At 56.7% G+C, this 26,765-nt stretch overlaps 1 protein-coding gene and 1 long non-coding RNA gene across 7 annotated transcripts in view; one reads left to right on the plus strand and one right to left on the minus strand.

Annotated features, from left to right (window-relative positions):
* RPTOR (regulatory associated protein of MTOR complex 1) overlaps positions 1-26,765 on the plus strand; it is a 236,803-nt gene that overhangs the window by 66,946 nt on the left and 143,092 nt on the right. The window lies entirely within an intron of this gene.
* Positions 16,639-22,425, minus strand: LOC140686225 (uncharacterized). 4 transcript variants are annotated; one of them, XR_012059896.1, is made up of 5 exons: positions 21,216-21,578; positions 19,242-21,057; positions 18,280-18,676; positions 17,232-17,372; positions 16,639-16,824 (listed from the first exon to the last, which is right to left on the minus strand). It is a non-coding gene; the product is annotated as an uncharacterized lncRNA (long non-coding RNA). The 4 variants fall into 4 exon arrangements; XR_012059897.1 differs by lacking the exons at positions 19,242-21,057; positions 21,216-21,578 and adding an exon at positions 22,338-22,425; XR_012059898.1 differs by lacking the exon at positions 19,242-21,057 and having other exon boundaries at positions 21,216-21,570.

A 26,765-nucleotide genomic window follows, 5' to 3' on the forward strand; every position in this document is an offset into this window, starting at 1 on the left:
GTGAAATATTTCTTCTGATTAAATTTAAGACCTTGCCTTATTACCTTGTAGGTACATAAATTTGTGTTCTCCCGGAGATGGAAGGAAAAATGCCAACTGTTGTTTCAGCTGAAAATCCTGCGGTTAAATAAACCTCACTTGTTTCATCATAAGTCTCAAGTGAAAGCTTTATTGGGAGATGGAGCAGGAGATTATAAAGCAGAGCGTATACAGTGAAGAATTTATCTTTTTAAGACTTGCTAACAAATTGGGGTTCTGGCAGTTTAGTACAAGGGGCGATTTAGGAGCCGGGGCTGGTGGAAGACAGCAAACAGAGGGTCTTGTCTGTCTGGTTCTTTCCCGAGAGTTTCCGAACCACCAGCGAGGCCACGCCACCTTTCCTCGGGCTGCAGTGTGGTTCTCCTGGGTGGCTTGAAAACAGATGTGGTGGGAGTGCTTGGCACTTCCTCAGGTAGGCGAAGGGATCTGGCGAGACTTCCGCTGCCGGCAGGCGTCTGAAGTGCCCCTGACAGGGCCCGCCTGTCCGGAGAGCGTGTCCGCGGGTGGGGGACGTGCCTTGCTGTGCCCTGCCCTGGGTCGGCGATGGCGCCCTGGCCCGCGGCAGCTGCGGGGGCTCCAGGAAGCTGGGGGCGTCCTCGTGGGGCAGTTCTTAGTCACCGCACGCAGGATGCTGGCGCATCGCACTTGGCAGATTCTCACGCTCAGTCCCCCTTCAGTGCACCCTGTCCCTCGGTCTGTCGCAGGGCCTGCGGTCAGGGGGTGACAGTGGTTTGTGTTCATAGTGCTCGCCGCCGAGCGGCGTGAGTGGGGGGAGGGGAGTCTGTCCTGACCAAAGCAGGCCTCCAGCACCTGGCCAGTCACCTGGGCAGAGATAACCGCTGTGTTAATTTAAGTGATAACCGTTCCGTCCCTCGGTGTTGATCACAGAGCTGTCTGCGTGCCTCTCAGGTTGCCGTGGGGGGGCAGTTTGGACTCCTCGGGCTCGCCCTGGGTTTAGGTCAGAACAGGTGCTGTTTGCAGCCCCGGTGCTTCTGCGCAGCAGGGTCTCCCAGGGGCTGGGGGGCTGTGATCAGGCTCCCGCCTCCTCCCGGACAGGGGGCCTGCTTGATAAGCTGCCAGGTGTTCGGGTTGAGCCTTGAACTGGTGGGTGCCAGGGAGCAGGCTCTGGGGCCACCTTCCTAGGACTGTCCTCCCCCGAGAGGTGCCCTGGAGAGATCTGTGGAGTAGACCAAAGTGGACTGTTTCTCGTGGTGACTCCTGCTTGGGGCGGTCACGTCACGACCTGAGCCCCAGACACACCGCAGGTCAGCCAGCGGAAACAGCCCTGTAGCAGGGGTTTGAGAGCCCCCAGTGCCGCCTCACACTGTCACCGCTTCCTGCTGTCCCCCGCCGGCCAGCTCCCCCTCCTCCTGTCTTCCCCAGCCCTTTCCTTCCTTGGGTCCCGAGGTTGGGCTCTGTCCACATTGTTTGTGTTTTTGTGACAGACTGCGAACGGGCTCTCAGCCACAGGCGGGACTGCGGGTGGAGGCTCCCAGCTTACGTAATTCAGTGTCTGGTGTGAAGCACTTTGCATCCGGTACTCGTTACATCTGCACGACCGTGCAGACCGAGTCTTCTGGTCCTCTTGGGGCTACTGCACTGTTTGACGGTGTCACTTAACTGCTCTCTGCCCAGAGCACTAAGGCTTGTGCCTGTGACAGACATTCTGTTTGTATTTCGCTTTGGCCTTGCCGGCCCTCCCGGACGTCATCTTTACCCCTCTTTTCAATCACTGCTCACCTGACAGCTTTTCCATGGACTGTGTGCACTGAGAGTTCTGATCTATGCTCATCAGCAGGAAGTCTCTTCCTCTGCCCTGCCCACACACCCCTGTCCTGCCTGTCCCCAGAGGCCACGGTGTTGGAAACAGCCTCCAGGATGTGGAATTTAGATTCAGAAAAGCAGCTTAACCAGAACCCCCTGCCAACTCCTCCCCCATTGCTTTTCATAAGGGAGCAGGAGGGCCTTGCCATCACTCGGGGCCACGCGGAGGCACGACCTGTGGCACTTCAGAAACACAGCAAAGGCGTTAAAGAAGAGGAAGAAGAAAAGTCGTCCTGCAGCCCTTCTGGAGGATGAGGAGCCTGTCCTGTGACCAGGACTCTGGCTCTCTGTGGGGAGGGCGAGGTCACAGCCTGGTATCCAGGTGGAGAACGCGGGCTTGTTGCACTTGGCTCTGCTGCTTCCTCGTGATTAACCCCGAGAAGTTACTCCTTAACTTCTACACGTGTAGGTGCGACAGGAGGGCGGATGGGGCAGGTGCGCCGGGAGGGGCCGCGGCCGCCCGTGGGCTGCTCCCCGCTTCCCGGGAGCGGTGGGGGCCCGCTGGGGACGGGCATCGCTCGCCCCGGCTTCCGCGCCCACTCTGCTCTGTGAACTGACCTACTTGAAGTACCGTGTTTTTAGAGGCAGATGCAGGCTTAACTTTGTCCTTAACAAGCCTCCCCAGGATGTCATCTCTCATCTTCATGTTCCTTTTAACAAGACAGTTATCTCTGTGTGTGACAAATTGCAAATGAGGACCAAATGCTGTCAGTTTAAGGACTAAAACTGCAGCTCAGATGTCTGGCTTTCCCAGATTTCGTGTGCAGGGCTGGCTTCCCGAGTTAACCTGGAGGCCTGGGACACACAGCCATGAGTAAACGGCTCTGCAGGACGTGTGAGGGGTGGAAATAAGGGTGCCTAAGGAAGTGCCGGTTCTCAGTCAGAAAGTAGACGAGGCGGTGCTTGCAGAGAACGGAGTGCGAGATTCGGAGGTGGCGGGGCGCCCACCGTATGCTCACCACGTGTAAATGAGGAGAGCTGTCAAGTTATATTCCAGCCAAATGAGGAGGTGCCAGTCAAGGGGGAAGGAGAACGGGCTGGAGGGGAATGGCCGCTTCTGTCACACTTGGCTGCATTTTATAGGGAAACCAGACGTCACAGTGGTTATTTGTGAAACTGGGGCTTCACAAAGGCTTCTGGACACCCCCCCCTTAAATGTCAAGGAGTTGCTTGTTGGTGTGATATGTAATGGAGACTTCCAAGAGAATTAAGATAATTTTCGCAGAGCACGAGATTATGGATGGAGTCATACACTGTGCAGCCTTCCGTGGCTGGCTTCTCCCGCTCAGCACAGTGTTCTCGGGACTCATCCAGGAGCTTGCGTGTTGTCTCAGTGACTCAGTCCTTTCTGTAGGTGAGCTGCGTCCCCGTGGCTGGATGGACCACGTCGTGTTTATCTGTCTGTTGGCGCGTACTTGGGTTATCCCCGCCTTCTGGCTGTCATGCACAGTGCTGGCGTGCAGGTTTTATGTGGGCACTGAGTGTTCACCTGGAAGTGGGACTGCTGGGCCTGATGGCATTCTGTGCTGACCTTCTTGAGAAGCTCCCAAATTCTTCTCCACAGTGGCTGCGCCGTTTTCCAGGTTCACTGGCAGCGTACGGTGATTCCGGGTGCTCCCTATCCTTGCCAACTCTTATTTTCTGTGTTAAAAATACGTACGTTATTACGGCCGTCCCAGTGGGTGTCAGGTGGTGTCTCTTGGTTTTGACCTGCTTTTCCCTGATAACCAGGGGCGCTGAGCCTCTCTTCTGTGCTGACTGCACATCTGTCTCTTTGGGAGAACTGTCTGTTCACCCTGGACACCATTTTTTAGTGGAGTTACTTGTTTTTGTTGTTGAACTGCAGGAGTCCATAGTGGAGGTTTTTAACTGACTAGGCTGTACGTGTTGCCGTGAGAACCTGCCCTTGCCTTCAGGCTCCCGCCCCGTCTGTCAGGAAGCTGTGTCTCTCGGTGTTTGTCCTTTGAAGGCGCCCGCCCCTACACCCCCGGCTGATTTGCAGCTTCTTCCGTGGCTGTCATCGTCTCTCGGGGCGCTCGCAGGGCCGGCCTGGCGTGTGTGCGCCCTGCTGGTGCTCCTGGCCCCTGGGACTGCCCTTCAGGCACCCCTCCAGCCCCTCTGTCCCTTCTCTCCCGGAGTCAGAGGGCCTGGGCCTCTTCAGCGTGTCCCGTGTGTTTCTTACGTTCTGTTCAGTGGGTTTTGCTTTGTTTGGGTTGTTTCTTTCGGGGTGTCTCTCTGGCGGTTTCCTGCCGACTGCTCTCCAGCTCCCAAATCCCCTTCTGTTACGGCGTCTAATCTGCTGTTCGGCAGCCTGCCAAGTCCTTGATTCCATTGTATTTTTCTGTTCCATCATTTCTGTTCAGTTCTTCATTGATTCCTGAACTTTCCACCGTGTTCTCTATTTTCATGAAGATACCAGCTGCCAGTCCCGGGGCGCCCAGTCTGCTCACACGGACGGCTCTGAGATCGGGGTGTTGTGTTACAATCGGTGCTGCCGTGGGTGTGGACTCCAGGGTGTGACTGGCCAGCAGTCAGGTTGGGCCCACATGTGGAGGATCAGAGTCCCGAACGTGGGGTGCCAAGGGCAGCAGCGAATCCCTGAACGGGGCCTGTGGCCTGGACCAGCCCCGGAGGCTGCCGTGGAGAGGTCCGCCCCCGCCGTGGAGAGGTCCGCCCCCGCCATGGAGAGGTCCGCCCCCGCCGAGGCCCACGAGCTGGCACCGAGGGAGGCGGGTGTGTCGATGGCTCTGGGGGCCCGGCTGGCGTGGAGAGTGGGCTGTGAGCGTGAGAAAGGGCCGTGTGGAGATGCCCGATCCAGGCGCTGGGGCTCACCTTTCCTTCTGTGTCCTTGCAAGGGCGACGGGATAGACCAGCCCGATTCCGTGTGTAGCAGCTCCTCTGCTCCGTGTCGGGTTCAGTAACGCAGTGGGCCGTCTTCCATTTTTCGGCTTCTTAGATTTTATGAAGAAGGAGCATCTCGACATACATTACAGCCACACTCCTCGGGGAGCAGAGCTGGGAGAGGGCTCGGTGCAGCTAGTGACAGGGACAGCCGCCTGCACCGCGCCCGCCCCGCTTCCCTTCCGTGGGGGCCGAGGGTTCCTCACAGAGACCCTGGTTCACAGAGTCCCTGTTGCTGCCGGGAAGGGGGCTTGCCCTGCCTCTCCTGACGGGCTTCGGGGGGAGCGCGCAGCCCGCCGCTGCTGTGCGGGTTGGCGGCGGCGCCTCCCGGTGCAGCCCTGCGGTTCCGTGGTTCCAGCCTGGCTGAGGTCGAGGTCGTCCAGTGTCCCCGGCATCAGGGCCGGGGCTCTGTCTGCACCATTCGGGGCTCACAGCCCGCATGTCAGGGCTCCAGTAGTCCTCGGTCAGAACAGCGCGGAAAAGCCTGCCCTCTTTTCAGTTTTATGTATTTCGTATTATCTCTTTAAATCTTTAAAAATTTAGAACATCCTTTTTTACATGCCACCCCACAGACTTTTTTACAGGCAGTTTGTTGGCTCTTACGTAGTTAGTTCGGTGGATTTTACCGGCTGTGCACTCCCCGTTAACCACCCTCAGCGCCCGGGGGTGGAGCTGTGATCACCGGGAGCTCCCTCGCGCCCCAGCCACCCCAGCCCCGTCCTCCTGGCTAGGAAACTGCCTTCTCCAAGCCCCCGTCACACGGGTTGCTTTCGCGCCGAGGTCCGAGGCTCGCCCAGGTCCCGCGTGCCTGCCGTTCTGCCCCTGCAAGGCCCAGGAGCGTGCGGGGGGACCAAAGCCCGTCCCCTGGCGGCCTCCCGCCCGTGCGCGTTTGGGCTGTGATGAGCGGGGCTGCTGTGAGCGTCAGAGCCTCGTGTGGGAGTGTGTTCGTTTCCCTTGAGTGAATACCCAGGGACGGGTCTGCAGGTCCTGGGGTAGTTGTGTGTGTTCCATGATGTTTTGTAAGCAGCTCTAAATTGAGAAAATGACAAAGATCATCTGTTTTTCTTTGCAGAGCCGGGCAGTCTACAGAGAAATCTTATTTACGGTTTTCTCCACATACTCTGGAGACGTGAAAACATGAACGGAAATGAGCCAGATGTTTGGTTGCCTTTGAATGGGTTCTTAGGTCGGGCGCTGGGCCGTGTTTTCCTCTGAACCCATCCGCTTCCCCCAGCGATGGGGAGTGAGTCCAGCCATTTGTGCCTGTTACGGACTCGCGCGCAGAAATACATGCACGGTTTAGAACTTCATCAGATTAATTGCTTTTACCATTCCTGGGTGTAAGAAGGAAGAAAGTGATTGTGGCTTTAGCAGCCCTCCGAGTCCGTCCCTGGTGACAGCCCCGTTCTGACCGGGCTGTAAGCAGAGCGCATGCGTGTGTGTGTGTGTGTCTGTGTATGTGCGTGTGCCTGTGTGTGTGGGGGGGGTGGTCAGCTCGTCCTGTTGTGGCGCGTGTCTCCGCTCAGCACCGTGTTGAGGCCCGTCGGGTGACCGGGCTCCCAGGCTCCCACCGCTGGTCACTCCCTGGTGACGACAGATGGAAACCTCGCTCTTCACAGGTTTTGCTGTCACAGCCCATCCACCGAGGAGGACTGGCTGCTGCCTCTCCGGTGCCAGGGGCAGGACTGCCTGTGGGCTGTCCCTGGGGGCGGCCTTCACGGAGAGGGCCGCCTGCTGTCCCATGGTCCTGCCGGTTCTGCCGCTGGAGGGGGGAGTCCTGCTGGAAGACCCCTTCTCCCTGGCAGTCCCGCTGCGGGACGGCTGCTGGCCCTGGCTCCTCGGTCTGGACAGCAGGCTCCCAGCGTCCTGCAAGGGGCATTGGAGGCCGCTCGTCCTGCTCTCTTAGTGGCAACGGCAGGAGACACCCATCCATTCTAATCCCGACGACACATGCCTTTAGCGGCATCTGTTTTTGTTCCCTTTTCGAGGAACAGAAGCAAGACCAGAGAAAATAATTCTTACGGCCAGTGTGGGCTCTGGTGCTGGGTGCCCCTCGGCTTTGCTGCTCGCCCCACCCCCCGCCTTCCCGCTGCTCTCCTGAGAAGCGCTCAGCAGGGCCCACACCCGGGCCTTGGGGGTCCAGCGGTCTAGGGTGCTGGTTCAGGAAGAGGCGAGGGGGAGAGGAGCCCAGGGCTCTGAGAGAGTCGCGTCGGCTCACTGCTGGCTTGTTTCAAGGATGGAACATTTGCATTCGCGTGGCTGTTAACTCTGAAGTACCTGCGATAAATCTGTAGTGCTCATTCCCCTCCGAAGGACCTGGGCTTTTTCTCGACAGGACAGAGACGCTTTTATAAACTTCGTGTCCAGGGTGTTGATAGAATTTTAATCTGCAGACTCAACAGGAACAAGGAAAGTTTGGTTTTGCTTTCTGCGCTGCGGAGACCTTCCGTCTAGGATTTTTTTGTGCTCCTCCCTTCGTTCTTCTTCCCTCTTTTTCTCAGTCAACGAAGACATTTGAAAGGAAGTCGCTGGTACGCTTTGCCGCTGCTGCCCGCGGGCCCGGGGCCCCAGCCTGCCATCCTGATTAGAGGTTTGCTGGCTGCTCCACATCAAAGCAGCTTTCCCAGGGAGAAGCGGGAAGCTAATTGAAGGCGCCACCTAATTACTGGGGTGCTTCCGGGCCACTGTTCTCATCTCTTCTTGAGAGCATGTTCCTTTGAAAGTGACACGAGCTATTAAAAACTCAAGGAAGACCTTCGTAGGAGGGATGAAGTCTTGCTCGTCTGTTAACCCTCAAAGCCACTCGTTACCTTTCTTTGCAGACTGTTGCCGTGAGTTCTGCGTGCATTGTCACGTTGTCACCATCCTGTTCGTGGGACTCGGTGGGGGGGCGCTGTGTGTCTGTTGTGAGTCTCCGGGGAAGAGCTGCATTTTCTGCCTCCTTCGGGGGGACGTGGGCTGTTAGGAATATCGCCATTTGACGTTACCTGAAGAATTACCTTTCCCCGAGTTTGGCTTGTGGAAACAGACCGTTCTGTTGTCCTCTCCCTCTGCCTGGCGTGAACTTGAGAAGACTCTCGTCCCCTCTCCAGCCTGGCGGAGACATCAGAGGTGGAGGTTGGAAAGAGGCCCCAGGACAGAGTTGCAGGTCTTTGGATAAGGTAGAAGCATCGGGGTCATGGCTGGGTGTGCGGGCGGGGCCGCCCCGAATCTCGTCGCCACGCTGGGCAAAGCGCAGGAGAGACGTGAAGCCCTTCCTGCCTGGTTCAGAGCAACAAGGTGTCAGTGGGTGTCTGCCGTGTGCAGGGCGCGTGGCTGGTCGCTGTGGATGTGGAAGCGGGGTGCCACCCATCGGCTGTGAGCTCCAGGGCCTGTAGGGGAAGCAGGCAGGACTCAGTGACAGGGTCACGATTCATCGACAGTGTTTATTGGGGTTACATGAAGCTGGGGTCTGAGCAAAACCGAATATGGTCCCTGCCGTTAGCATGGCGTCTGGTGAGGGGGGCAGATGGCAGGCACAGGCTGTGCCAGGGGTGGGTCACGGCAAACCAGGAGGAGTGTCTGGAAGCAGGTGTGCTCCCTGAATGTGGATAATGGCACTGCCGACCAGAGGCCCTGGGGACTTCCTCTCGTGTTCCTGAGCAAATGCTTGAGGGACCGAAGTGCTCCCCCCACACCCCAGAGAAGGCTTTAGAGCCCGCCAGCGGCTCCCCGTCACTGGCTGCTCGGCGGCGTGGGAGGAGCGGATGTCCTCTGTGGCGCCTGCCCCGTGGTCAGGGCTCTGCTCTCCTCCTCCCCGGGCCCATGTCGCCTTCCCAGCGCACGCCGTTGCCTCCCCGTGTGTGCTGGGGGCGGGCTGCCCCGCGTCAGGAGAAAACCAAGCGGTCAGCCTCTGAGGGGCAGCAAGAGCGCCCCCCGCGCCTCCCGCCACTCTGTCCAGAATTTGCTGCTTGAGGCGCCCGTGATGGCTCTTCCCCAAGCCCCCCGCGGCCCAGCCACTCGTGGCAGCTGAGCTCTGCTGTCTTTGCCCTGGGCCGTCACTCCTCCTCTCCTCCCGTCCCTCCGCTTCCATCAGACGCTGATGCAGAGAATTCGCCCCTTTCTCTCTGCAGCCATCACGGCCGTGTTTGGTTTCCGAGTGCCTCTCCAGGCCTGAGCCCCTCTCTCTCCCAGGCTGTTCACGCGTCGGAATCCGTAGCATCGCTTCGCCGAGCTGTTGTCCGAGTGGAGAGCAGCCTGGAACTGGATGTGCTGGGCCCAGAAGGGCTTTAGTGACCCTTTAAAGCCCTACCCTCCTCCGACAGCGGTGCGCCCGGCCTGGCCGGACAGGGGCTGGGTCAGGTCGACTCAGGCCTGGAACCGATGTTTCTTGATTCCTTGCTCCCTGTGAGTAAGGTTCTCCTCAGACCGGTTTCTCGTCACAAGTGCTTCTTGCCTGACCAAGGCCACCACTCGTCTTTCAGGCTAGAAAGCTCAGGACATCTCCGTCAAAGCATCACTGCTCTCTGACCCCTGCGGCTCCACTCCAGGGCCCCTGGCTGTGCCCTCCTCTGCTCTCCCACCCACCTCCTAGTCCTACTGCGTGTTTAACGTAGGACCCACTTCCTTGCCAGCTTTGCCCATTAGGTTTTCCCGTTTCTGCGCCCTGACACTGTCAGTCTGTGCAGAGCGCCGCTGTCTGCCCGGACCGCGGGCCTCCTCGGGCGGAGTGCGTGCTGGCGGAGCTTCCGGCTCTTGTTCTGCCCATTCCCTCTGTTCCTCGGTAGCACCTGTCACCTCTAGAGTGCTGGGCTGTTCCCCACATTTCCTTATTGTGGTAACATAAACGTGAGCATCTTGACCGTGTTAAGTGTGCAGTTCGTTGGTGTTAAGTACATTCGCATTGCTGTGCAGCCACAAGCTGTTTGTGTGAAACCAAAGCTCTAACCCGATGCTGACTGCCAGCCCCTCACACCCACTGTCCTACCGTCTGCCTCCCTGGTTTTGACTCACTGTACAGGTTTTACATTTATTATGTTTGGTGTCCAGCTCGCCCCGTCAGGCTCTGAGCTCCGGGAGGACAAGAAGGATCTGACATGTCCCAGCTCTTGGCACAGTAGGGCCCAGTGCGCAGTAGGTGTTCATAATCATGGAATTCGCTCAGCCCTTGTGCTGGCCTTTAACTGGGATTATCTGGCCTGACCCTACCTTTTCCTTATACATTCTGGTCACTCTTAAGCATAAGCCTTCCGCAGCCACAAGGGCTCCTCTGTCAGAGGGCGAGTCCTGCTGGACCGTGAGGGGCCGGTGCTCGTGCTTGGGTGCAGGTGGGAGGCCAGCTGTGCGGGGCCCGGCGCCTCCCTCTGCTCCGCTGTGACCCGGGTCCTCGCCTGCCCGCCAGGCCTCAGGTCCGCTGTCCTCTGAGCCCCAGGCTGTGAGGAGGGCACCACCCCTCTGTGCTTGCTGATAAGCTTGTTCACCGGGGGGGGGGGGGGGGCGTGTGCTCCTCCGGGCCCCGGGCCGTCAGGGAGCTGGTTGGTTCCTTTCTGTCCTGACGAAGGCGCGTCGGCCTGTGTCAGCAGTGCTGAGTGAAATGCTGCAGCTGCGTTTCAGGTGGGCCAAGGCTCCTTTAGAAAAGACTCTTAAGAAATGGGGTGGAGACAGGAGCTGCTGGAACTATAAAGGGATGTTTTCTAAAGTCCTTGAAAGAACGGGGAGAAGCAGCTTTGCAAGAGGTCGTGGGTGTCCCGCCGGGAGCCGTGCGGGAGGCGACCTGTAATGTGCACGTCAGACTCTGTGCACAGGTGACCGCGGGGCCTGCAAGGGAGGGGTCATTGTCGCATTGTGCTCAGTGTCACATCACACCCCCCGCCACATCCAGTAATTACCCCCATTCTACATCGAATCCATTTCTCCTTTTTAAAATATAATGGGTAATAGATGGATTTATCCTTGGGAAAAAAAGGACTGATGTCATGAAATAGGTTTTTGAGCAGGCAATCGACTGAGAAGTTGCTCACACTCTTGAGACTGAAGGGGAAGAGAAGTGGGCATGCCTTTGTGACTGGCTATGCCTTCGTGACTGGCTATGCTCACGGCATCAGGGTTCAGTCTGGTTAAGAATTACAGGGGAAAGAAATGACAGTAGTGGAAATAAAACTGAAGTCCCCTGCCACGGAGATTGTCCAGTGTTAGCCATTTAGGGCTCTTAGGTGCTCCGTGATGTCAGGGCGCTGGGCACCTAGCAAGGATTGTATCCTTTCAGTCACCTCACTGTCCAAGATGACTGCTGGAGCTCCAGCCATTACATACGCATTTCACCTTATAGGAAGGAATAAGTAGGGAAGAAGGCCTCTTTGTTTACCCTTGAGGGTGTTTCTCAAAAGTTATGCTTAGCACGCTCACTGGGAGACTGGCAAAGTCGTCTGGGTGGCCCTGTGCCCACCCAAATGGGGTTCTGTTATTCAGGGAAAGTGGGGAGCAGACGCTGGAGAAACTTGCAGTCTCTGGCATAAGCGCCATCCTGGCTGATGCTTATTAGCGGAAGTCTTGCCACCGTGCCGAGAAGAGAATGGTTTTTCTTTGGAGTGTCCGTTAGTCCTTCCGAATTGGCTCCAAGTGTGTCTCGGGCTGTGAGCGGACATGTGTGGAGAGTCTGAGAATGAGGTATCCTAGGGATGGCTCCTGGGGGACTGGAGGCGGGTACCTGCGGGACCACGGTGCCTCGAAGCCCTGAGGCCATGTAAGGGGAGGGGCCAAGCCGGAGAAACACGGTGGGGTACGGGGTGATCGACAGAATCCCGGGCATGCCGTGGAGACCCATGCAGGTTTGAGAAACCTGTCTTAGCTGCTGTGGGGGGCCTTGTCTTTTTACATTTTTCTGATTTATTTGTCGCCTGTAGACGTCCTGTATTACATTGCAAATTTGGGGGAATTACCTTCAGCCTTGGCTTCATCTATTAGCATTCCTGAGAAGAATTTTTGCGGAAAGAGATTGCTCAGAGGCTAATGCCGAGGCGAGGTGCATAAATCCTTAGATGAATGGTCAGGAGCGGTGCTTGGAGCATTTCCCTGGCTCTCCCAGGGGCGGGGTGGAGTGAGAGCTCGGGCAGCGAGGCCTGCGTGCACTTTCCTGCTCGGACCTCAGCGCATGCACCTTTGAAGTGGGCGCGTGGACAGCGCGCGCCTCGGCTGCTCACACGCTGATGGCAGTGCATGTAAAGCACAGCTGTGGGACGTTAGCTGGTGGTTTTTTATTTATATCCTTTATGTGCAGAAGCTGTTAGTCTTTTTCGTTAGTATTTTGTTCGTTGTTTTCCCCAGGGATTTAAGAAAGCCCTGTCAAAAAGTAACATCAGAAATTCAGAAGTTCTGAAAACTTTTCCCACACTTGGTGTCAGTTTTTCTATATTTGGTACCAAAACCAGACTTAAATGTCATGAGGCCGTTAGAATTAAAGGGGAAAAAAGCCAATTAATAGAACTGTTTATAGGTTAGTTCACAGATAAGGTTGTGGGTTTCTTTATGCAGCATTCTTGTCTCTCTAAAAAGCAAAACTTCAGACCACACCCGGCCCCGGGCTGTAGGTCAGGGTGCTCCGGCCCTTTCTGCGGAGAGCCTCGCGCAGCCCGAGTCCTGCAGGCTGGGGCCCCAGGGACCGTCGGCACCGGGAGGAGGTCCGGGTGGAGCAGCCGCGTGGCCACTGGGAACATACCTTTTTTGTTTTGTTTTACATTTTTTAATTGAGTTATAGTCAGTTTACAATGTCGTGTCAATTTCCAGTGTAGAGCTCAAGTTTTCGGTTCTACATGAACATATGTTCATTGTCACATTTTTTTCCGCTGTGAGCTCCACCAGATCTTGTGTATGCTCCCCTGTGCTGTACAGTGTAATCTTGTTTATCTGGTCTGCATATGCCTGTCAGTGTCTACAAACGCTGAACTCCCAGTCTGTCCCTTCCCGCCCCGGAACACATCTTACAACGTCTTGTCTTCCTCCATTCGCCGGGAGGAGGGTGAGTCGCTGCTGCTGCCCGAGAGCCCTTTTCCCTGGGTTCCAGGCCCCTCGGGCACTTGTCTACTCGGCTCTGCCAGCCCTCCCCGCCGCTGGCCTGCCGTCTGTGTGCTGCCGCTTCTGGGTGCACTTTGTTATTTACAACTGGAAGACGACATCGTTACCAAGGGAACACATTTAGAATCACTATTTGTTTTTCCATTTCCTCTTGACATACATGTGGGTTGTGATTTATACAATTTCTGCTGAGCTGGTCGGATGCTGGGGTTGCCAGCCTGTGGCGCGGTTGTTACAGGTGATATAGGGGTGAGGTGCCTATTAGATGGAACCTTAGATCGCGCTTTTTAGCTTGAGGTAAATGCTGAGGAAAGTGCAGCAATGTTCCATGGGCATCAGCCCCAAGTAATAGGCGGTGAACTCTGAGCCGTTCTTCCCCCGAGGGTGAGGAGACTGCCACTGCGGTCTGGAGAGTGCTGTGCTTTAGAGTTTCTGCTGATTCTGCCCCACGTAAATGCTGAGAATAACCCAACTGTCTTCTTTGGATAGCCAACTGCAGAGTGTTTGTCTCCGTTTTCCGTGGCTGCCTCGACCGAGAGCTCTAGCACCTAGTGGTTTAAAACCGCAACTGTTTACTTGCTTACAGTTGTGCAGGTTGGGCTGGGCCCAGCTGGGCAGTTCTTCTGCTGGTTTCTCCCGAGGTTGTTCAGGTGGCTGTCACCGTCTGGAGGCTTGACCAGGGGCTGGCAGTCCAAGGTGATGCCGCTGACATGTCTGGCGCATCAGCCAAGGCAGCCGGGACAGTGTGGGCTGGGCGTTCATCTCGCTTTCCCTCTGGGTGCTCCTTCTGGCTGTTCGCGCAGGGCGGCTGGGCAGGAGGAGGGGGCATTCTGAAGGACACGCCCCGTGCAAGTGCTGCTTCTGCCTCCGTTGGCATCGCACCGGCACCTGCCCTGTTGGTTAGCGGCAGTCAGGTGTGCGGGGACCACACCGGCCGTGAACACCCCCTGTTCTTGTGGTGTCGGGTGGACTTAAGGATTTAAACATATCTGATGGCTTTAGTCCACTGCAGTTTTCATGATTATTGAAGCTCAGGTTGTCCCGTTTTTACCCGGTGGGGGCCTCTCCCAGCTGGCCTGGCTCCCGGTGGCTGTGGCGTGTCCTCGTCTGTCATGCTCCTGTAGCGCCGCCTGGCTCTCCAGGTGACGACGTGGTGCAGGCTTATCGGTACCTTTCCTGCCCTGGGCCTGGAAGAAGCCACTTGTCTGGTAAGTTCTGGCTTCCTTTGGGAGAAGTTTGTGTTGTGAGACATCAGCCCCGGAGCGGGGGCCAGTCGTTGCCCCTGCATTGTGCCCGTCCTAGGCCTTCTCGGAGGGCACGGCCGGGGTTGTGTCGCTGTTTTCATATACAGTTGATGCTTGTTTGTTTTCGTTTATCCCAGAGATTTACCAGTTCCCTTGCCTGTCGGACTTTCCCTTTGTCATCGTCTGCTCTTGTCCGAAGCTCACCCTCATCTTGCTCTGTCTTTGGGGGTGAATTTTCTCAGTGTTGCCGTCTTAATGTGTTTTTATGTGTCCTTGCTCTAGAAAGTACTGGGTGTGGAGCGGCTTGACACTTGTCTCCTCCCGTGCTTTGGAGCTGTGAGCCCACATCTCCTGCTTTCTGGGAGTGCTTTCGGGAAGCACCCTGCTTCGCCTGTGGGTGGTGCGTCCCTTCTCCTGTCTGCTGTGAGAGCTTCCCTTTGCTCCGGCTCTGCAGGCTCCTTCTTATGTGCTCGCTGTACGGTTCTTTCCAGCCAGCCTGCCTGAGATTCTGTGGGCTTCTAAGGCATAGGCACTGGCGTCTTTCACAACTGCCAGTAATTTGACAGCTGTTGTCGTTAAGATACTGCCTGTGCCCAGGCCCCCTTCCATGTGAACCTTGTTACAGCTCTGTTGGCTCATGTCGCTCTGCTCTGCAAAGGTGTCACCTTATCCCCGCCTTCACGTGCTCTGTTACTTCACCTCTGTGGTTGTGTTGTAGTTTCTTCAGACCTGCCTTCCAGTTCACAGATCCTTTGTTCAGCTATGTCTAGTCTGTCGCAAAGCCTTTCCACTTCTATTTTAAGTTCTAGTAGGACATTAAAAAATGGTTAAAACAAATCCGTACAGTTGTTTTTCATGTCTGCCTGTCCTTGTCTCATGTTTCGGTTTTCTGTCTTGAAATACTTCAGATGAAGCTACCTTACTTCTGCTCTCATTGCTCTGAAAGCTGAAGTCTTGGTGCATCGGGGTCAGCTCCCGTTTTCGCTGACTTCCTGCCGTGGTGCCTGTATCCTAACGTACTTTGAAAGTACTGATGAGTATTTTCTTTTGAAATTCATCTGTGTAAAGTCTACAAAGCTTGAGATGAGGTTGGTTTTTTTCCCCCAGAAATTACTTAGGTTTGCTCCCATCAACCAGTTAGGGGCCTTGACGGTGAAGGCTGTTTGAAGCCCTGGCTTGAGGTTTCCCCTCCCACCCGGGCGGTGTGAGTGCCTGTCACGGGCAGCCTGTCTCCTTGCTGCCTTTCCCCCGGGTCAGACACGGATCGCTTCTGCGCAGCTCCCCGGTGGGGCGTTTTACTTTGGGTAGACCTTACTCCGAGTCTGCAGCCCTCTGCAGGCCCACTTTTCTGGAGGGACATCTCTTGGGCCCCCAGCTGGCCTGGGCCTTGGGCCTTGTCCCCTGCTCCTCAGGTGACTTGCGGCTGCAGGTGCCCAGCTCCAGCACTGGCGTGGCAGCTGCCGCTCGGGTGAGGTCGGGCTGCTGCCTCTGTCCACGTCTGGGTCCCCAGCTTCAGCATGTGGTCGGAGTATTCTTCACTTTCATTCCAGCTCACCCCTATTTTTAAGAAGGTCCCCCCACCACACCTGCCCATCTGCTCCCCCACGTCCTGCTGTTTGTGGTGAGAGGATCCCAGGGACCCAGGTCACCACGTCTTTGTGTCACTGCAGATGTGACTTCTGTGCTTGTTTCTTAAGGGGTGTCACAGTCCCAGGTCCCAAGCTGAGGACTGAGCGTATGGTGAACCGCTTTGTGGGACGTGACTTGTACCGAAACACAGGGCCTAAATGGCGCAGGCTGACGGTTCTGCAGGAGATAGGCAAGGTGGCTGAGCGCCTCACGCCACGGAGATCTTTCTCGGTGATAAATCACTGTCAGTAGGCGGGTAGGGTTAAGTTCACCTGAGAACTGAAGTAATTCTGGAAATGTACTGGTTAGCGAGATTTTTGTTAAGAGAGGAGACGTGTGTAGGGTGCCTGCGGACCTGTGATGGTCCACGCCTCCTCTGTCAGCACGGAAAGTTCCGGCAGACAGGGAGTGGTCAAGCAGAGATGAGGGCTGAATGGAATCTGAGTGACTCAGACATTTCAGAGGGAAGTGAGTCACTGTGGAGGTGGGGTCACCTCCAGCTTTGATTTAAACGTTGGGAGACGGTTATCAAGAGAAAGAGTGGCCAGCGTGTCCGAAAGCCAAGAGCACTTCTTGCTCGTAGGGCGCCCGGGTCACTGTGGGGCAGGGCCTGTCGTCATCTTTGGGCTGCAGCCCAAGGGCGGCAGGGGAGAGTGAAGGTTGTCCCCACGCTGGGACCCTGGGCTCTGCTTTCTGGGCTGTGAACTTGCTGACCCGGGCTGGGCATACCGGGCATCGTCGGCAGGCAGCTGGGGGAAGTCTGAGCAGAGTCGAGTTGGGGGCAGAGCAGGAGCTCGGGGGTGCAGGGCGGCTGGGGCTGTTCTCCACCCTCGGTGCCTGTGTGACCACTGGAGTCAGGGTCCGGGAGGGCAGAACCGGGACTGGACATCTGAGTGTACAGGCCGGTGGTCCTCCCACAGCACCACCTCTTGTGACTTAAATGAGTCAGCACTGCAGGAAGATTTTTATTTTAATAATCAGCTTCAGGTAGACCTTGAAAACCAAAAGCGGTAGAAAGTCAACAGACTTAGGCTCCAGCGTCTGGAGACGGGGTCTGCTGTCAGGGCCCGGCATGGTCAGGACGCCTCTGGGTGACAGGGGACCGGATGTTGTGGGAGTTTGTCCTGAGCAGCTCTTACTGTGAAAGGAGAATAAACATTTTGTTACCCGTAGCAATAAACACACCTCTCTCTCTCTTAGCTGTCGCCTTAGTGTTTGCCTCTTACAGCGTGCTCTTAGAAACGCTTAGAAATGCTGCGCTTTTGAAACTGTAGTAACTTTCCTCTCTGTTTTTGAAGTGTGATAAAGAAAGTGCAGCCCTAAAACTGTGCCGTACTTCCTGAGCTTGGCACTTGTTCTCCACTCTGGGGACGTTCTAGGTATCATTTCAGAGGGATTTTGGCCTGCGTAAAGCATTTTAATGCCTTTTTTTGGCCTCAGGACAGAATCTAAAACTCTTCAACTGGACTAAAAAGCCGCTTTGATCTGGTCCCTGCTCTCACTGCTGCCCCAGCTCTCGCACCCCCACGCCAGACTCCAGCTGACCTTCAGCGTCTCGTGCACTTGGCCTTTCCCCTCGTGTGGAACAGTTTTCTGTGCTGCTACCTGGACTCTGTTCTTGCATCAGGTCTCATCTTTGATGTCATTTTCATTGGAAGCCTTCCCTGAATCCTTAATCCTTAGTACCTTAAAAAATAATTACAAAACAAACCCTGGGAATGATGCCCACTCCTTTGTTCTCCCGCAGGGTGTTACATCTACTCTGTAAGATACACCATCACCATCACCACCATCACCACCATCTCCACCACCACCATCACCACCACCACCGTCAGCACCATCAGCAGCACCACCACCACCGTCACCACCGTCAGCACCATCAGCACCATCACCACCACCATCACCACCACCATCATCACCACCTCCACCACCACCACCACCATTACCACCATTACCACCATCACCACCACCACCACATCACCCCCACCACCATCACCACCACCATCTTGACGTCAGTGTTGGTATCAGTATTGCTCACTGGTCTCTAGACATCAAGAAAAGAAGCAGTGGAGACTGCCTCGTAGCTGATGACAGTGGCTGTGTCTTAAATGCCTGTCTCCAAATCTTTCCTCCAAAACAATGTAGAAAAACAAGAAGGAGGACAGTTTAGAAGGATGACAACACATTGTGTTGGCAGGACAGGCGCCCTGCTCCCTTGCTGGTGGGAGAACAGGAGGCATCTCGCTCTGCCGGGGCAGGCAGTTCTGAGCACAGCTACACAGGCACTCACCTCCTGGCCCAGGGCTCCACTTTGGGAATCGACCCTGGAGATTGACCTCCAAAATGCAAAAACACATGGTCACAGGGTCATTCACAGCAGCCTCGTCTGTTCCAGGCAGGAGTCATTGACAGAGGCTAGAACTAGTCTTGGAAGGAGTGTTCAGATACAGTTGACTCGTCTTGAAATCTCTTCCCAGAAGCTACTTATTAATTACAAAGGGAAAATACAGCAACTTTCCAGCATAGAAGCTTGGCAGACTTTACTTACCGGGTGTGCAGAGTTATCACCACCAGTAACCAGACGTGGGCTCACCTGCTTGTGCACCGAGAGGCCGCACGCCACTCCTGTGGTTTTCTGGGCAGAACTGTGTCATGTTGAAGATTCAACATCAGAGGAGCCCAAACGAGGGAGGTGCTACAAAAGGCTGCCCGGTGTTCTTCAAAACGGTGAGGTTCATGAAGGTCCAAGGCCAGGCCCGTCACAGGTTAGAGGGGTCTGAGGAGTGTTTGCGGATCCGGCCCTGGTTCCTGACGGGAAGGGGCTGCCGTGCTGCTGGCGGAGGAGTCAGGTGGGGTCCGTGATGCACTAATACTGCTGGACCAGCGCAGATGTCGGTCTCGGCCTGCACTGTCCTTAAGATGCCGATCTTAGGGGGTCCCGGGTGATGGCTGGCGGGAATTCTGCGCCAGTTGTCGGTGCTCCTGAGTGTCTGAAATCATTTCAAAATAAGAAAAAAGAGGGGAGAGTAGGACTGATGTCTGCCTGTAGTTGTGTTTTGCACAAGGCCTGACAGCAGACCGTCGCCCGTTCACATTCTCTGACTCAAGATACACACCCTTAAAGGCATGAAGGGTGGAGCGAGCACTGGGCTGGGATTCCAGAACTGGGGCAAGACCCCTGGACAGAGCGCGTCCCCTGGGCCGGCGGCGCGTCATCAGGGTGGCCGGGAGCCTCCAGGCTTTTCCGCAGCCTGTGCCACTGCGCCCCCCACTTCCTCACCTCTGGGCAGTGGATTTACGGCTCCGTCTGGGGGGCAGTTTCCTTTATTGCTTTTCCAGCAGCGACTGCCGTCTCCCGGGGCATTTCTCTGTCTCACTTCACAAGAAGTGCCTCTGCTTTTTCTGATTATTCATTATGTCCCTGCAGACACACCCGCTGTCTCTTACCACGGCAGCGCGTTAAGTATCAGTCAGTGGTACGAGCCTGCCTGCATCAGGAGTGACAGAGTCCCAGAGTGTGTGGTAGGCTGACCTGTGGTCCCCAGAGAGGCTTACCCACGTCCGCACCCTCAGGACCGGTGAACACCGCCTCCTGCAGCAACGCGGTAAACGACACTTCCTCTGGCCAAAGACGTGATTAAGTTAAGGTCTTGCGAGGAGAGGAGCATCCCGGCTCACCGGGCGGTCCTGCTTGCGTCTGGAAAGAGGCGGGCAGAGCAGCAGCGAGGCCGACTTAGAGGCCACGCGCGGGTGGAGCAGGCACGCGGGCGATGTGGCCGCCATCCGGGTGCCCGGGGCCGGCAGGGAGTGTCAGGGAGCACTGGTCTGTCGACGCCATGGCTTTGGACTCCTGTCCTCCGCGGCCGTGAGAGGGCAGATCTCTGTTCTGAGCCACCGCCTTCTGGTGGTTTGTTTCAGAAGCCTGGGAAACTGGCACACACGGGGTGTGGGGAAATTCTGTCCCCGGGCATGGACGCGGTTAACTAGCCTGACGGTTACGGGGACAGCTCGGCTTTACTACCACCCTTCGCACCGCCAGGTTGGTAACGTCTGGCCCCTGTGTGCCCTCTGGAAGAAAACAGGGGTGGGGCCTCTGTGTTCTTAGCGTGGACCAGAGTGCCTCCCGCTCCCTGTCTTCAGCCGGTCCCCGGGGGTGTCACCCTCCTCCCTCAGTGAAGGAGGAGGTACGGGCCCTGGAGGCCCTTGCGGGTGGGTGACCCTGGGCAGGCTGGCTGGCTTTGGCCCTCAGAGTCAGCACAGAGGGGCGCGGCCTGAGCACGTGCTTCTCACTGGGCGTCGGGCAAGAAGCCGGGAACCGTCCCAGACCCACTTGCCGCATGCGCGCGGCTCTCCCTCCGCCCTGCCCCCCGGGCGGCCCTTCCCGCCTGCCTGCGCCCGCCCCCTCGTGGCTCCTTGGTCACTTAGCCTAGTGACCGTTTTCCCCTTTGTAGGCGGTAATTTGTGGGGACACCTGGAGACTGTGTGATGTTCCCGTTCCTTGTTGTTTTGTGTCCATCGATGACTCTTCCTGAATCGGCTGTTCCCGTGACGGTTGCCACGTGCTGGTTTTCTTTGCTTTCCTTTTCTTTGTTTTTAAACATCCCCACGGCTTACATGTTTTATAGCTGGGAGTTTGCACCCTTTGCCCCTTTGCCTGTTTCTGATTTTCTGACTCCATTTTTCCTTCTGCGTCTGGGAGTTGGTGTTCTACTATGAGACAGAAATTTCATCCCCACTTACTTTTTCAATTATTCACTCTTTTCTGTCATCATCAAGTTAAAGAAAGTTCTTATTTTTTCTGGGAATAGTCTTCTACTGTCAGTATTTATTTTGAAACTCTGGTTCCAGATTTGGCTGCTGGTGACCCCTTCGAGCTCACTTTAGAAAAAAGTTACTTTTTTGGGGGGGGGGGCAGGTACTCAGGTTTATGTATCATTTGGTGGAGACGCTGGGGATTGAACCCAGGGCCTCATGCTGGCTGAGCACGCACTCTTCCACTGAGCTATGCCCTCCCCACTTTTTAGAACAACGCTTCCCTTCGGTGGCTTCCTGCCCCAGCGAGATGGACTGACCCACCTTCGCCTCCCCCGGTGAGCCATGGGAGGGGCCGAGTCCCCAGGAGCCGGTTCTTTTCCCCGGCGGCTGGTATTTGGAAGCTGGGGTCCAGGCTCTGGGGTGTCACTGCTCGTGGCTCCCGTCACCTCCGTGCGCTGACTCGGGGGGTCGGTCCTGCAGGAACCCAGGAGGCGTGAGCATCACGCCCCCGAGTCTCAGCGTGTGAGGAGTCAGCCTCAGAGCAGTGCGGCTCCCGCCTCCCTCCTGCTGGTGACGAGTCTCATTTGTTTCAGCTTTATCTTCCTTGTGTTTCTTTCTTAAAATAAGAGACATGTTTATTTCCCTCTTTCCTGTTCTCTTTCACACAGGTGTTGTATTACATGCTTGCTTCTCCTTCCTGGTGAATCTTGGGCATCACCCGTGTCGGGTTCCAGGAGCCGTCCTCATTGTGTTTAGGGCTGTGTCACACTCTACCTGTGTGGATGTTCTGCTATTGTTCAGTCGCCTGCAGACGCCCCTGCGACTGTATTTTGTGGCCGCGTACAACACTGCCTGGAGTCACCTCGCTGAGACGTTTTCTGTACAATTAAGGGTGTTCTCTTTATGGTCAATTTGTAGTATCACTGGGTCAAACGTAATGCCTACGTGGGTTGGGCGTCACTCTCAGATCCCCCACCTGCGGATCGCGCACCGTTTTACGTCCCCGCCAGCGGCGTGTGGAATGCCGATGGCGGAGGGCCCCGTGGTGCTGCCTGACGCCCGCTCTCGCGTGCAGCCTGCCGGGTGAGCGCCATCCCCGCGTTTCCATTCTAAGTGAGGCTGAGCACTTTTGTGTATTTACGGGCCACCTCCTTACCTTCAGCTGTGAATTGTCTGTTCAAGCCTTTTGCCCGTTTTTCTCCCAGGCTTTGCTTTATTTCCATAATTTAGAACTTCCCGGGTAATAGCTGCTACAGCCTGTAAGTTCCCAGCCGCCTCTGACTGCCGAATCCCTTCCAGCGGTGAGGGTGGGGCGGTCAGAGTCACCCGGGGGACAGAGCAGGGGGCCCCCAGGGGGAGCACGCTCATCCTCTCCGGGAAGGACTTCCCAGGTACCCGGATGGTGGCCCGTGGGGAGGGAGGGCGTGGGCAGGACCCTGCCGGGGCGTCGTGGGAGGGGCAGCCGCCCGGCTCTGCCGGGGCCGCCCGGGGCTGCTGGTTTCTGAGGTTCCGTGCCTCGAGATGAACGACGTGGGGTGTGCTTCTGAGAGCGTGGTCGGACTCCAGGCCAGCCCTGGACGGCCGCAGACTCGGCCCGGGAGCGGCGTCTGGGAGGCGGCTCGTCCCTCCCCGTCCCGTGCGAGTGGCCCTTTTGCTGCAGGAAATGGAGAGAAGAGCTCTGCTCCGTCTTCCCCGCGAGCCGTCTGCACAGTCGCGATTTCTCTGCAGTGAGTCTGTGTCCTGGAAAGCGCGGCTCCCGGGAAGGCGCGAAGGAGTGTCTCCGGCCAGCGCGCTTCCGCAGGGTGGCTGTGGGGCTGAGTGGGGACCCCCGCCCGGCAAGAGGGGTCTGAGCCCGTCTACTTCGGGCCCTTAAATGTAATTTATTCTAAATCTCACCTGTGATTTGTCTTAATGGGAACCTTTGCAGCGGAGGCTGCGAGGGTGAAGGTCACGGAGCTCGGTGAGCCGCCGTGCCTCGTGAGCGCAGACGCAGACGGCCAGCTCCCGCTGCTTCGCGCGGGGGGCGGGGCGGGGCCTGTGTGGGTGGGGCTCCGGGGCCCTCCGCCCCGCCCCCCTGCGCATCCCGGCGGCCGCGCTTCTCTGCGCGGGGGAGGGGTGTGCGGACTGGGCGCCGCGCGCGCGGCCTCGGGGCTGCGCGCGAGGCGTGTGTGGGCTCTTTCCGGCTGCTTCGTGTTCTGAGCATCCCTTCCCTGGAATGAAGTGATAGCCTCAGAGTGCAGCGTTCAGGTTTCAAAAGGTGAAATGAAGGAGGTTAACATCAAATTCTGAAGCTCGGAACTGGGGTTTGCACCGTGTCCGGTGCCCCCACGTCCGCGGCAGCTGGCGGCCTCGGTCCGGGCTAGGGGGGACACCACACCCTTCCCGCGGCCCCACCCGCAGCCCCACCTGCGTCCTGCCAGCAGGGCTCACCCCCCGCCTGGCAGCCCTCGCCACCCTGAAGCCCGGGGCCCAGTGAGTGCTGGCTGATGGAGCCGACGGGTGGTCTAGGTCAGGTCAGGTTTGCTGCGTCTTGGTTCTTCATTAGTGTTTAGTTCTAACCATCCTGTATTTGAGAGTCTTAATTTTACGGAACATCATCGACGTCTTAGGGCTTTACTGACGTACGTGTAGGAGCAGCGTTCGCTCGCCCGCGCCCGCTCCACGCTGCGTGGCCGCCCGGGCCGTGGAGTCAGTGTCCGTGCTGTGGGGGTGCAGGGACGTCCCGGAGGGAGTCAGGGCCCGAAGTCGGAGGACCGATGTGTGCTGAAGGTGCCGTTCAGGGTGAGGGCTTCAGCCGTCTTGGCCAGTTACGCGGTCTTCCTGGGTCTCCCCGTGTACGTGTGTTATTAAACTTCGGTTTGACTTTCTCCTGTGAATCTGTCCACGGCCGTCAGAAGGACCTGGAAGGCAGAGGAAAATGTCCTCCTCCCCGACAGCCTCTCTGGTGGGGCAGGCTCCAGCTCTGCTGGAGAGTGAAGGGCGTGAAGGCAGCCTGTGCTGCTCCCCGCCGTGCCCCTTGCCGGGTCCCTCTGTCCCTGCTCCTGGGACGGATGTGCCTCTGCAGAGACTGTGGCCTCTCGCCAGCCGAGGGCTGCAGCCCGGCTGGGGAGTGGCTGCCTGGTCCACACAGAGGCCCTCATGGGCTGGCGCCGGCCCTGGGCAGCCTGGGGTGCGGGCCGGCAGCCAGCCCACGCAGCTCTGAGGGACTGCAGATAGGTGCTAGCAAGGACACGACTGCCTGGAAATGTTGCTTCAGGTGTTTCTTAACATCTGTCTGATGATCTCACGTTTGCGGCCTTAGTTTCCGTGCAGCCCTTTGAGGTGAGCAGGACACCTTCACGGGCCGGTCCGTACACTCCTCACCCCAAACAGCGGAGGCCGGCCAGCCGCATCTGTGTTCCCCGCAGCAGCCACTCCTAGAGAAGCTTTGCTCGACAGTATTTACTCACAGAAACCTGGTCTGCGCGGCGGGGAGGGTGCTGGCCTGGCGTGGGGGCAGCGGTCACTGTGCCCCCACATCTGGTCTCCCCCGGGCCCTTCCAGCCTCTGATGCGCAGGACGGGGCTTTGGCCTCCTCGCCCGAGTCTGGCCTCCGGGGCGGGACTGTGTGTGCTTTTCTGATGCAGACGGAGGGGATGATGTGGCCGAGTGTCCTGTCAGCTCCAGAGGTTACCCAGGGAGAGGGACCCGCCGCACACGCAGCTCCCGGCTCTCCTCAGGCAGCTGCAGAATGTGATGTACCCACAGCGACTGGTGGTGGGAGTCTGCACTGAATTAGAGGCAGCTGAATGAACCTTCCACCGTTATTGTGCCTTCTTGTTGTGTTTCAAGCTTGAGAGGGTTTTCTGAGACAGCAGTATCTGAGCTACATCTATGAAACGTTCTTTCCCAGACGTGTTACTCCTTCAGGTTATTGGTACGTGCGTCTTGCTGTGCTAACAGCACGTTTAGGGTTTTCACCTGTCTGGGCACCTTCTTTAAATGTCTGGCCAACATGCTTCATGTAAGCAAATTTTCACCAAAAAACAACCAATTTTGAGTTTACCATTAGGTTATATGTAAGAATAATTCTAAGAAAGTTCCTTTTAATCAAGGAAACATTTTGAAATGCTTTTCACATGTTTGTCTCTTTATTTGTTTTTGTGGCTTATTCATTTGTTAGTTTTAAGACTTTTTATTATGGAAAGTGCCGACCTCTTCCCATCGTCCGTCTTCAGCAGCGATCCGCCTGTCCCCGGTCCTCTTTCAGCTGTGCCGCCCACTCCCCCCAGCCCCCCGGCTTATTGTGAAGCAGATCCCAGACATCATGTAGTCTCATCTGCAAACGTTTCAGTGTGTCTCAGAGGTAATAATGGCTTTAAAAAACCACACGCACACAGAGCGTATTTGAATCAGGACATAAGCAAGGCGACTACATTGTGGTTGGCGGGTCTAACCCTGTTAACCCACAGAATTAACGTAACGCCGCCCGCACCCCCGTCCTGCTCCGGCCGTCCTGTGTCTGTCTCTTCCTGCAGTTTACTGGTTGAGGAAAGCAGCTCACGCGCCCTGAAGAGTTCCTTGAGGTCTGGGTTTTGCCAGCCCCATACCCCCGCCCCTGCCCCAAGTCTGGGCCAGGCTTGCCCAGTGGAGGGGTGTTCGGCACAAACTGTGGGTGCTGGTGTGCATGGTGACAGCGCCTTCTGTCTGTGAAGTTCGCGGTCCTCGATCGCTTCCCGGCCCCGCGCGTTAGAGGCTGCCGAAGGCGCCGTGACTGTTTCTCCTCATCTGCTAGCTGGTGTGTCTGTGGAGCAGAGCTCCCTCATCGGTTACTGGGGTTGCCTGGAGCACAGTTCATGTCGGAAAGCCAGTGTGAGCACTGGGGTTCCCTTCCCCCTTTCACAGCGGCGAGTGGGCTTCCCCGAGGGCAACCAGCAGGGAGCGTGAAAGCTGGTTGCACTTGTTGATCGTTGATGCTCGTGTTGTCTTGTCTTCAGCAGTGGGAGCCCCCACGGGTGGCTCCCGGGTCTTCTCGACACAGGTGTGGTGGCCTCGGTCACTCGTTCCCTGTCCAGAACAACAGGTCTGGGTGTTCTCACTCCTGCGGTACCTCATCTGCTCCAGGCCTGGGATCAGCCGCTCTCCAAGGAGCTCTGCTTTCCTGTGGTGGGAACTGGTGTTTAGAGAGCTTAACCCGAGCCCGGGGTGCTCACTGCTTGTGCTTGTTCTCGCGCTCCCTCTGTTTTGACGGTGGAATGTGTTACGAGCTCTGAACTGCAGCCCTAGGACTGCAGGGTTTTGTTCATCCCCTGGGTCTTAGCTGTGTGCGCCTCTCCCACCCCGAACATCCAGACTCTTGGTGGACACCAGCGTGAGCATCACTTCTACCCCAGCTTATGCTCTGTACTCTGAAGGCTGCGCCAGCACCGCACATACCGCTGCTGGGAGCTGTGCCCGGGGGTCTGCAGCTCTTCCCGCCGCCAGGGCAGAGCCGCACGGAGAGCTCTTCTGCCCTGGCTCTGCGCCCCTGGATGCACGGGTACCTTCACTTGTCTCATTTTACTCATGGCTTATAAGGAACTGCTTTAAACATTTTTTAAATTTTGCTTTTAGTTATGTAAAATCTTTCATGGATCTAAAGTCTGATAAACAAAACAACATATATTCAAAGAAGTCTGGCTTCTGCTCCCGCCCCCTTCCTTCTGCGCGTGGTGTGTAAACGTCCCAGCAGACACACACGTGTGTACATGTGTAGTCACACCCACACGCACATTTGTTGTCCTTTCTTGGATAAGTAGTAGTAATACACGCTTTTCTCCACTTTGCCTTTTTTCACTTCATTAGATTAGAATCTGTGTGTCCTCGTTAGAATCAGAATTTCATTTTTTCCTCTAAAGCAGGTTTTCTCAAACCCAGCAGTGCTGACACTTTGGGCCACATACTTTATCTTTGTAACAGTAATGTCCCCACGTCTGTGAGGATAGTTGTGGGATGTTGGCAGCTCCCCTGGCATTTACCCCTCAGGTGCCAGTAGACCCCCCACCCCACCACACCCGCTGTGCGAACCCAGCCTGTCTGCAGACCTCACTGAATGTGCCGCTGGGTAGGCAGCGGGTGTGCAGAATTTCTCCCTGATGAGAAGAGCGTTTCTCACGTCTGCTGGGGGGGATTCTAGACCCGTCTGCAGAGACCACAGGAGCCCTTAATTCAGAAGTGGATTCAGACCCCACCTACCTGACATAGTGGCTTCTGTGTTTGGACTGTGAGCACGGAGCCAGCCCCCTGGCTCTCTCCTGCCTCTCCCTCAGAGTAAGAGGGGAGGACGGAAGCACTGTTACTGAGTAC

Source organism: Vicugna pacos, chromosome 16, assembly GCF_048564905.1.
Source record: "Vicugna pacos chromosome 16, VicPac4, whole genome shotgun sequence".
NCBI classification, from domain to species: domain Eukaryota; kingdom Metazoa; phylum Chordata; class Mammalia; order Artiodactyla; family Camelidae; genus Vicugna; species Vicugna pacos.